This window comes from Triticum urartu, chromosome 4A (assembly GCF_056163025.1).
Source record: "Triticum urartu cultivar PI428250 chromosome 4A, HENAU_Tu73, whole genome shotgun sequence".
NCBI classification, from domain to species: domain Eukaryota; kingdom Viridiplantae; phylum Streptophyta; class Magnoliopsida; order Poales; family Poaceae; genus Triticum; species Triticum urartu.
In genome coordinates this window covers 459315980-459328865 of record NC_141876.1, presented here as the reverse complement: position 1 = coordinate 459328865, position 12886 = coordinate 459315980, and positions in this window count along the sequence as shown.

Sequence of the window (12886 nt, the reverse complement as noted above, 5' to 3'; positions counted from 1 at the left end):
TCACATTAAATAGGGCACCATCAAAATCCGTTGAGACGACGCCTTATGAACTGTGGTTTGGCAAGAAACCAAAGTTGTCGTTTCTGAAAGTTTGGGGCTGCGATGCTTATGTGAAAAAGCTTCAACCTGATAAGCTCGAACCCAAATCGGAGAAATGTGTCTTCATAGGATATCCAAAGGAGACTATTGGATACACCTTCTATCACAGATCCGAAGGCAAGACTTTTGTTGCTAAATTCGGAAACTTTCTAGAGAAGGAGTTTCTCTCGAAAGAAGTGAGTGGGAGGAAAGTAGAACTTGACGAGGTAGCTGTACCTACTCCCTTATTGGAAAGTAGTACATCATAGAAAACTGTTTCTGTGACACCTACACCAGTTAGTGAGGAAGCTAATGATGATGATCATGAAACTTCAGAATAAGATACTACTGAACCTCGTAGATCAACCAGAGTAAGATCCGCACCAGAGTGGTACGGTAATCCCGTTCTGGAAGTCATGCTACTAGATCATGGTGAACCTACGAACTATGAAGAAGCGATGGTGAGCCCAGATTCCGCAAAGTGGCTTGAAGCCATGAAATCTGAGATGGGATCCATGTATGAGAACAAAGTATGGACTTTGGTTGACTTGCCCGATGATCGGCGAGCAATTGAAAATAAATGGATCTTCAAGAAGAAGACTGACGCTGACGGTAATATTACTGTCTACAAAGCTCGACTTCTCGCAAAAGGTTTTCGGCAAGTTCAAGGGATTGACTACGATGAGACCTTCTCACCCGTAGCGATGCTTAATTCTACCCGAATCATGTTAGCAATTGCCGCATTTTATGATTATGAAATTTGGCAGATGGATGTCAAAACTGCATTCCTGAATGGATTTCTGGAAGAAGAGTTGTATATGATGCAACCAGAAGGTTTTGTCGATCCAAAGGGAGCTAACAAAGTGTGCAAGCTCCAGCGATCCATTTATGGACTGGTGCAAGCCTCTCGGAGTTGGAATAAACGTTTTGATAGTGTAATCAAAGCATTTGGTTTTATACAGACTTTTGGAGAAGCCTGTATTTACAAGAAAGTGAGTGGGAGCTCTGTAGCATTTCTGATATTATATGTGGATGACATATTACTAATTGGAAATGATGTAGAATTTCTGGATAGCATAAAGGGATACTTGAATAAGAGTTTTTCAATGAAAGACCTGGGTGAAGCTGCTTACATATTAGGCATTAAGATCTATAGAGATAGATCAAGACGCTTAATTGGACTTTCACAAACCACATACCTTGACAAAGTTTTGAAGAAGTTCAAAATGGATCAAGCAAAGAAAGGGTTCTTGCCTGTGTTACAAGGTGTGAAGTTGAGTAAGACTCAATGCCCAACCACTGCAGAAGATAGAGAGAATATGAAAGATGTTCCCTATGCATCAGCCATAGGATCTATCATGTATGCAATGCTGTGTACCAGACCTGATGTGTGCCTTGCTATAAGTCTAGCAGGGAGGTACCAAAGTAATCCAGGAGTGGATCACTGGACAGCGGTCAAGAACATCCTGAAATACCTGAAAAGGACTAAGGATATGCTTCTCGTATATGGAGGTGACAAAGAGCTCATCGTAAAAGGTTACGTTGATGCAAGCTTTGACACTGATCCGGACGATTCTAAATCGCAAAACGGATACGTGTTTACATTAAACGGTGGGGCTGTAAGTTGGTGCAGTTCTAAACAAAGCGTTGTAGCGGGATCTACATGTGAAGCGGAGTACATAGCTGCTTCGGAAGCAGCAAATGAAGGAGTCTGGATGAAGGAGTTCATATCCGATCTAGGTGTCATACCTAGTGCATCGGGTCCAATGAAAATCTTTTGTGACAATACCGGTGCAATTGCCTTGGCAAAGGAATCCAGATTTCACAAGAGAACCAAGCACATCAAGAGACGCTTCAATTCCATCCGGGATCTAGTCCAGGTGGGAGACATAGAGATTTGCAAGATACATACGGATCTGAATGTTGCAGACCCGTTGACTAAGCCTCTTCCACGAGCAAAACATGATCAGCACCAAGGCTCCATGGGTGTGAGAATCATTACTGTGTAATCTAGATTATTGACTCTAGTGCAAGTGGGAGACTGAAGGAAATATGCCCTAGAGGCAATAATAAAGTTATTATTTATCTCCTTATATCATGATAAATGTTTATTATTCATGCTAAAATTGTATTAACCGGAAACATAATACATGTGTGAATACATAGACAAACAAAGTGTCACTAGTATGCCTCTACTTGACTAGCTCGTTAATCGAAGATGGTTATGTTTCCTAACCATGAACAATGAGTTTTTATTTGATTAACGGGATCACATCATTAAGTGAATGATCTGATTGACATGACCCATTCCATTAGCTTAGCACCCGATCGTTTAGTATGTTGCTATTGCTTTCTTCATGACTTATACATGTTCCTATAACTATGAGATTATGCAACTCCCGTTTACCAGAGGAACACTTTGGGTGCTACCAAACGTCACAACGTAACTGGGTGATTATAAAGGAGTACTACAGGTGTCTCCAAAGGTACATGTTGGGTTGGCGTATTTCGAGATTAGGTTTTGTCACTCCGATTGTCAGAGAGGTATCTCTGGGCCCTCTCGGTAATGCACATCACTTAAGCCTTGCAAGCATTGCAACTAATGAGTTAGTTGCGGGATGATGTATTACAGAACGAGTAAAGAAACTTGCCAGCAACGAGATTGAACTAGGTATTGGAATACCGACGATCGAATCTCGGGCAAGTAACATACCGATGACAAAGGGAATGACGTATGTTGTTATGCGGTCTGACCGATAAAGATCTTCATAGAATATGTAGGAGCCAATATGGGCATCCAGGTCCCGCTATTGGTTATTGACCGGAGACGTGTCTCGGTCATGTCTACATTGTTCTCGAACCTGTAGGGTCCGCACGCTTAAGGTTACGATGACAGTTATATTATGAGTTTATGCATTTTGATGTACCGAAGGTTGTTCGGAGTCCCGGATGTGATCACGGACATGACGAGGAGTCTCGAAATGGTCGAGACATAAAGATTGATATATTGGAAGCCTATGTTTGGATATCGGAAGTGTTCCGGGAGAAATCGGGATTTTACCGGAGTACCGGGAGGTTACCGGAACCCCCCGGGAGCTATATGGGCCATGATGGGCCTTAGTGGAAAAGAGAAGAGGCAGCCCCTCATGGGCCGCGCGCCCCTCCCCTCCCTTGGTCCGAATAGGACAAGTATTCCAACTAGGATTGGGGGGGGGGGGGAATCCTACTCCCAGAGGGAGTAGGACTCTCCTGGCGCGCCCTCCTTGGCCGGCCAGCCTCCCCCCTTTAGTCCTCTATATACGGAGGCAGGGGCACCCCAGAAACACACAAGTTGATCCACGTGATCTTTTCCTTAGCCGTGTGCGGCGCCCCCAGCCACCATAGTCCTCGATAATATTGTAGCGGAGTTTAGGCGAAGCCCTGCTGCAGTAGTACATCAAGATCGTCACCACGCCGTCGTGCTGACGGAACTCTTCCCCGACACTTTGCTGGATCGGAGTCCAGGGATCGTCATCGAGCTGAACGTGTGCTAAAACTCGGAGTTGCCGTAGTTTCGGTGCTTGATCGGTCGGGCCGTGAAGACGTACGACTACATCAACCAAACGCTTCCGTTGTCGATCTACTAGGTATGTAGATCACACTCCCCCCTCTCGTTGCTATGCATCACATGATCTTTCGTGTGCGTAGGAAATTTTTTGAAATTACTACGTTCCCCAACACCGATGCACTAGGTATGACACCTAGATCAGATATGAACTCCTTCATCCAGACTCCTTCATTTGGTGCTTCTGAAGCAGCTATGTACTCCGCTTCACATGTAGATCCTGCTACGACGCTTTGTTTAGAACTGCACCAACTGACAACCCCTCCGTTTAATAAAAACACGTATCCGGTTCGCGATTTAGAATCGTCCGGATCAGTGTCGAAGCTTGCATCAACGTAACGATTTACGACGAGTTCTTTGTCACCTTCATAAATGAGAAACATATCCTTCATCCTTTTCAGGTATTTCAGGATGTTCTTGACCGTTGTCCAATGATCCACTCTTGGATTACTTTGGTACCTCCCTGCTAAACTAATAGCAAGGCACACATCAGGTCTGGTACACATCATTGCATACATGATAAGCCTATGGATGAAACATAGGGAACATCTTTCATTTTCTCTCTATCTTATGCAGTGGTCGGGCATTGAGTCTTACTCAACTTCACACCTTGTAACACAGGCAAGAACCCTTTCTTTGCTTGATCCATTTTGAACTTCTTCAAAACTTTTTCAAGGTATGTGCTTTGTGAAAGTCCAATTAAGTGTCTCGATCTATCTCTATAGATCTTGATGCCCAATATATAAGCACCTTCACCGAGGTCTTTCATTGAAAAACTCTTATTCAAATATCCTTTTATGCTATCCAGAAATTCTATATCATTTCCAATCAACAATATGTCATCCACATATAATATTAGAAATGCTACAGATCTCCCACTCACTTTCTTGTAAATACAGGCTTCTCCAAAAGTCTGTATAAAACCATATGCCTTGATCACACTATCAAAACGTTTATTCCAACTCTGAGAGGCTTGCACCAGTCCATAAATGGATTGCTGGAGCTTGCACACTTTGTTAGCTCCCATTGAATCGACAAAACCTTTTGGTTGCATCATATACAACTCTTCTTCCAGAAATCCATTCAGGAATGCAGTTTTGACATCCATTTGCCAAATTTCATAATCATAAAATGCAGCAATTGCTAACATGATTCGGACAGACTTAAGCATCGCTACGGGTGAGAAATTCTCATCGTAGTCAATCCCTTGAACTTGTCAAAAACCTTTTGCAACAAGTCAAGCTTTATAGACAGTAACATTACCGTCAGTGTCAGTCTTCTTCTTGAAGATCCATTTATTTTCAATGGCTTGCCGATCAACGGGCAAGTCAACCAAAGTCCACACTTTGTTCTCATACATGGATCCCATCTCAGATTTCATGGCCTCAAGCCATTTTGCGGAATCTGGGCTCACTATCGCTTCTTCATAGTTCGTAGGTTCGTCATGGTCTAGCAACATAACCTCCAGAACAGGATTACCATACCACTCTGGGGCGGATCTTACTCTGGTTGACCTATGAGGTTCAGTAACAACTTGATCTGAAGTTTCATGATTATCATCATTAACTTCCTCACTAATTGGTGTAGGTATCACAAGAACCGGTTTCTGTGATGAACTACTTTCCAATAAGGGAGCAGGTATAGTTACCTCATCAAGTTCTACTTTCCTCCCACTCACTTCTTTCGAGAGAAACTCCTTCTCTAGAAAGATTCCAAATTTAGCAACAAAAGTCTTGCCTTCGGATCTGTGATAGAAGGTGTACCCAACAGTCTCTTTTGGGTATCCTATGAAGACACATTTATCCGATTTGGGTTCGAGCTTATCAGGTTGAAGCTTTTTCACATAAGCATCGCAGCCCCAAACTTTAAGAAATGACAACTTTGGTTTCTTGCCAAACCACAATTCATAAGGCGTCGTCTCAACGGATTTCGATGGTGCCCTATTTAACGTGAATGCAGCCGTCTCTAAAGCATAACCCCAAAATGATAGCGGTAAATCAGTAAGAGACATCATAGATCGCACCATATCTAGTAAAGTACGATTACGATGTTCGGACACACCATTACGATGTGGTGTTTCGGGTGGCGTGAGTTGCGAAACTACTCCGCATTGTTTCAAATGAAGACCAAACTTGTAACTCAAATATTCTCCTCCACGATCCGATCGTAGAAACTTTATTTTGTTGTTACGATGATTTTCAACTTCACTCTGAAATTCTTTGAACTTTTCAAATGTTTCAGACTTATGTTTCATTAAGTATATATACCCATATCTGTTTAAATCATCTGTGAAGGTGAGAAAATAATGATACCCACCGCGAGCCACAATATTCATCGGACCACACACATCTGTGTTGGGGAACGTAGTAATTTCAAAAAAAATCCTACGCACACGCAAGATCATGGTGATGCATAGCAACGAGAGGGGAGAGTGTGATCTACGTACCCTTGTAGACCGACAGCGGAAGCGTTAGCACAATGCGGTTGATGTAGTCGTATGTCTTCACGGCCCGACCGATCAAGCACCAAAACTACGGCACCTCCGAGTTTTAGCACACGTTCAGCTCGATGACGATCCCCGGACTCCGATCCAGCAAAGTGTCGGGGAAGAGTTCCATCAACACGATGGCATGGTGACGATCTTGATATACTACCGTCGCAGGGCTTCGCCTAAGCACCGCTACAATATTATCGAGGACTATGGTGGAAGGGGGCACCGCACACGGTTAAGAATATGATCACGTGGATCAACTTGTGTCTCTAGAGGTGCCCCCCTGCCCCCGTATATAAAGGAGCAAGGGAGGAGGAGGCCGGCCCTAGGAGGGGGCGCGCCAAGTGTGGAGTCCTACTAGGACTCCCTAGTCCTAGTAGGATTCCACCTCCCATATGGAATAGGAAAAGAGGAAGGGAAAAGGAGAAGGAAGGAAGGGGGCGCCCCCCTTCCCTAGTCCAATTCGGACCAGACCAAGGGGAGGGGTGCGGCCACCCTTGAGGCCCTTTTTCTTCTTTCCCGTATGGCCCAATAAGGCCCAATACGTATTCCCGTAACTCTCCGGTACTCCGAAAAATACCCGAATCACTCGGAACCTTTCCGATGTCCGAATATAGTCGTCCAATATATCGATATTTATGTCTCGACCATTTCGAGACTCTTCGTCATGTCCCCGATCTCATCCGGGACTCCGAACTCCTTCGGTACATCAAAACTCATAAACTCATAATATAACTGTCATCGAAACCTTAAGCGTGCGGACCCTACGGGTTCGAGAACAATGTAGACATGACCGAGACACGTCTCTAGTCAATAACCAATAGCGGAACCTGGATGCTCATATTGGCTCCTACATATTCTACGAAGATCTTTATCGGTCAGACCGCATAACAACATACGTTGTTCCCTTTGTCATCGGTATGTTACTTGCCCGAGATTCGATCGACGGTATCTCAATACCTAGTTCAATATCGTTACCAGCAAGTCTCTTTACTCATTCTGTAATACATCATCTCGCAACTAACTCATTAGTTGCAATGCTTGCAAGGCTTATGTGATGTGCATTACCGAGAGGGCCCAGAGATACCTCTCCGACAAACGGAGTGACAAATCCTAATCTCGAAATACGCCAACCCAACATGTACCTTTGGAGACACCTGTAGAGCTCCTTTATAATCACCCAGTTACGTTGTGACGTTTGGTAGCACACAAAGTGTTCCTCCGGCAAACGGGAGTTGCATAATCTCATAGTCATAGGAACATGTATAAGTCATGAAAAAAGCAATAGCAACATACTAAACGATCGGGTGCTAAGCTAATGGAATGGGTCATGTCAATCACATCATTCTTCTAATGATGTGATCCCGTTAATCAAATAACAACTCTTTTGTTCATGGTTAGGAAACATAACCATCTTCGATTAACGAGCTAGTCAAGTAGAGGCATACTAGTGACACTCTGTTTGTCTATGTATTCACACATGTACTATGTTTCCGGTTAATACAATTCTAGCATGAATAATAAACATTTATCATGATATAAGGAAATAAATAATAACTTTATTATTGCCTCTAGGGCATATTTCCTTCAGTCTCCCACTTGCACTAGAGTCAATAATCTAGTTCACATTGCCATGTGATTTAACACAGTTCACATCATTATGTGACCAACACTCAAAGGGTTTACTAGAGTCAATAATCTAGTTCACATCGCTATGTGATTAACACCCCAAGAGTACTAAGGTGTGATCATGTTTTGCTTGTGAGATAATTTTAGTCAACGGGTCTGTCACATACAGATCCGTAAGTATTTTGCGAATTCTATGTCTACAATGCTCTGCACGGAGCTACTCTAGCTAATTGCTCCCACTTTCAATATGTATCTAGATCGAGACTTAGAGTCATCCAGATCTGTGTCAAAACTTGCATCGACGTAACTTTTTACGACGAACCTTTTTGTCACCTCCATAATTGAGAAATATTTCCTTATTCCACTAAGGATAATTTTGACCGCTGTCCAGTGATCTACTCTTAGATCACTATTGTACTCCCTTGCTTAACATAGTGTAGGGTATACAATAGATCTGGTACACAGCATGGCATACTTTATAGAACCTATGGCTGAGGCATAGGGAATGACTTCCATTCTCTTTCTATCTTCTGCCGTGGTCGGGCTTTGAGTCTTACTCAATTTCACACCTTGTAACACAGCCAAGAACTCTTTCTTTGACTGTTCCAATTTTTGAACTACTTCAAAATATTGTCAAGGTATGTACTCATTGAAAAAAAACTTATCAAGCGTCTTGATCTATCTCTATAGATCTTGATGCTTAATATGTAAGCAGCTTCACCGAGGTCTTTCTTTGAAAAACTTCTTTCAAAACACTCCTTTATGCTTTGCAGAATAATTCTACATTATTTTCGATCAACAATATGTCATTCACATATACTTATCAGAAATGTTGTAGTGCTCCCACTCACTTTCTTGTAAATACAGGCTTCACCGCAAGTCTGTATAAAACTATATGCTTTGATCATCTCATCAAAGCGCATATTCCAACTCCGAGATGCTTGCACCAGTCCATAGATGGATCGCTGGAGCTTGCACATTTTGTTAGCACCTTTAGGATTGACAAAACCTTCTGGTTGTATCATATACAACTCTTCTTTAATAAATCCATTAAGGAATGCGGTTTTGTTTATCCATTTGCCGGATTTCATAAAATGCGGCAATTGCTAACATGATTCGGACAGACTTAAGCATAGATACGAGTGAGAAACTCTCGTCGTAGTCAACACCTTGAACTTGTCGAAAAACTTTTTTTTGCGACAATTCTAGCTTTGTAGATAGTAACACTACTATCAGTGTCCGTCTTCCTCTTGAAGATCCATTTAATCTCAATGGCTCGCCGATCATTGGGCAAGTCAATCAAAGTCCATACTTTGTTTTCATACATGGATCTCATCTCAGATTTCATGGCCTCAAGCCATTTCGCGGAATCTGGGCTCATCATCGCTTCCTCATAGTTCGTAGGCTCGTCATGGTCAAGTAACATGACCTCCAAAACTGGATTACCGTACCACTCTGGTGCGGATCTCACTCTGGTTTTACCTACGAGGTTCGGTAGTAACTTGATCTGAAGTTACATGATCATCATCATTAGCTTCCTCACTAATCGGTCTAGTAGTCACAGGAACATATTTCTGTGATGAACTACTTTCCAATAAGGGAGCAGGTACAGTTACCTCATCAAGTTCTACTTTCCTCCCACTCACTTCTTTTGAGAGAAATTCCTTCTCTAGAAAGGATCCATTCAAAGCAACGAATATCTTGCCTTCGGATCTGTGATAGAAGGTGTACCCAACATTTTCTTTTGGGTATCCTATGAAGACGCACTTCTCCGATTTGGGTTTGAGCTTATCAGGGTGAAACTTTTTCACATAAGCATTGCAACCTCAAACTTTAAGAAATGACAGCTTAGGTTTCTTGCCAAACCATAGTTCATATGGTATCGTTTCAACGGATTTAGATGGTGCCCTATTTAACGTGAATGCAGCTGTCTCTAATGCATAACCCCAAAACGATAGTGGTAGATCGGTAAGAGACATCATAGGTCGCACCATATCTAATAAAGTACGGTTATGATGTTCGGACACACCATTACATTGTGGTGTTCCAGGTGGCGTGAGTAGTGAAACTATCTCACATTGTTTTTAACTGAAGGCCAAACTCGTAACTCAAATACTCTTCTCTACGATCAGATCGTAGAAACTTTATTTTCTTGTTACGATGATTTTTCACTTCACTCTGAAATTCTTTGAACTTTTCAAATGTTTCAGACTTATGTTTCATCAAGTAGATATACTCATATCTGCTCAAATCATCTGTGAAGATCAGAAAATAATGATACCTGTCGTGAGCCTCAATATTCATCTGACCACATACATCAGTATGTATGATTTCCAACAAATCTGTTGCTCGCTCCATTGTTCCGAAGAACAGAGTCTTAGTCATCTTGCCCATGAGGCATGGTTCGCAAGCATCAACTGATTCATAATCAAGTGATTCCAAAAGCCCATCAGCATGGAGTTTCTTTATGCGCTTTACACCAATATGACCTAAACGGCAGTGCCACAAATAAGTTGCACTGTCATTATTAACTTTGCATCTTTTGGTTTCAATATTATGATTATGTGTATCACTATGATCGAGATCCAATGAACTATTTTCATTGGGTGTGTAACCATATAAGGTTTTATTCATGTAAACAGAACAACAATTTATTCTCTTACTTAAATGAATAACTGTATTACAATAAACATGATCAAATCATATTCATGCTCAACGCAAACACCAAATAACACTTATTTAGGTTCAACACTAATCCCGAAATTATAGGGAGTGTGTGATGATGATCATATCAATCTTGGAACCACTTCCAACACACATCGTCACTTCACCTTTAACTAGTCTCTGTTTATTCTGCAACTCCCGTTTCAAGTTACTAATCTTAGCAATTGAACTAGTATCAAATACTGAGGGGTTGCTATAAACACTAGTAAAGTACACATCAATAACATGTATATCAAATATACTTATGTTCACTTTGCCATCCTCCTTATCCGCCAATCACTTGGGGTAGTTCCGCTTCCAGTGACCAGTCCCTTTGCAGTAGAAGCACTTAGTCTCAGGCTTAGGACCAGACTTGGGCTTCTTCACTTGAGCAGCAACTTGCTTGCTGTTCTTCTTGAAGTTCCCCTTTTTTCCTTTGCCCTTTTTTTGAAACTAGTGATCTTGTCAACCATCAACACTTGATGCTCTTTCTTGATTTCTACCTTCATCGATTTCATCATCAAGAGCTTGGGAATCGTTTCCATTATCCCTTGCATATTATAGTTCATCACGAAGTTCTACTAACTTGGTGATGGTGACTAGAGAATTCTGTCAATCACTATTTTATCTGGAAGATTAACTCCCACTTGATTCAAGCGATTGTAGTACCCAGACAATCTGAGCACATGCTCACTGCTTGAGCGATTCTCCTCCATCTTTTAGCTATAGAACTTGTTGGAGACTTCATATCTCTCAACTCGGGTATTTGCTTTAAATATTAACTTCAACTCCTGGAACATCTCATATGGTCCATGACGTTCAAAACGTCTTTGAAGTCCCGATTCTAAGCCGTTAAGCATGGTGCACTAAACTATCAAGTAGTCATCATATTGAGCTAGCCAAACGTTCATAACATCTGCATCTACTCCTGCAATAGGTCTGTCACCTAGCGGTGCATCAAGGACATAATTCTTCTGTGCAGCAATGAGGATAAACCTCAGATCACAGATCCAATCCGCATCATTGCTACTAACATCTTTCAACACAATTTTCTCTAGGAACATATCAAAATAAACACAGGGAAGCAACAACGCGAGCAATTGATCTACAACATAATTTGCAAAATACTACCAGGACTAAGTTCATGATAAATTTAAGTTCAATTAATCATATTACTTCAGAACTCCCACTTAGATAGAGATCCCTCTAATCCTCTAAGTGATTACGTGATCCAAATCAACTAAACCATGTCCGATCATCACGTGAGATGGAGTAGTTTCATTGGTGAACATCACTATGTTGATCATATCTACTATATGATTCACGCTCGACCTTTCGGTCTCCGTGTTCCGAGGCCATATCTGTATATGCTTGGCTCGTCAAGTATAACCTGAGTATTCCGCGTGTGCAACTGTTTTGCACCCGTTGTATTTGAACGTAGAGCCTATCACACCCGATCATCACGTGGTGTCTCAGCACGAAGAACTTTCGCAACGGTGCATACTCAGGGAGAACACTTCTTGATAATTATTGAGAGATCATCTTAAAATGCTACCGTCAATCAAAGCAAGATAAGATGCATAAAAGATAAACATCACATGCAATCAATATAAGTGATATGATATGGCCATCATCATCTTGTGCTTATGATCTCCATCTTCGAAGCACCGTCGTGATCACCATCGTCACCGGCGCGACACCTTGATCTCCATCGTAGCATCGTTGTCGTCTCTCCAATCTTATGCTTCCACGACTATCGCTACCGCTTAGTGATAAAGTAAAGCATTACAGCGCGATTGCATTGCATACAATAAAGCGACAACCATATGGCTCCTGCGAGTTACCGATAACTTGGTTACAAAACATGATCATCTCATACAATAAAATTTAGCATCATGTCTTGACCATATCACATCACAACATGCCCTGCAAAAACAAGTTAGACGTCCTCTATTTTGTTGTTGCAAGTTTTACGTGGCTGCTACGGGCTTAAGCAAGAACCAATCTTACCTACGCATCAAAACCACAACGATAGTTTGTCAAGTTGGTGCTGTTTTAACCTTCGCAAGGACCGGGCATAGCCACACTCGGTTCAACTAAAGTTGGAGAATCTGTCACCCGCTAGCCACCTTTGTGCAAAGCACGTCGGGAGAACCGGTCTCGCGTAAGCGTATGCGTAATGTCGGTCCGGGCCGCTTCGTCCAACAATACCGCCGAACCAAAGTATGACATGCTGGTAAGCAGTATGACTTATATCGCCCACAACTCAGTTGTGTTCTACTCGTGCATATAACATCAACACATAAAACCTAGGCTCGGATGCCACTGTTGGGGAACGTAGTAATTTCAAAAAATTTCCTACGTACACGCAAGATCATGGT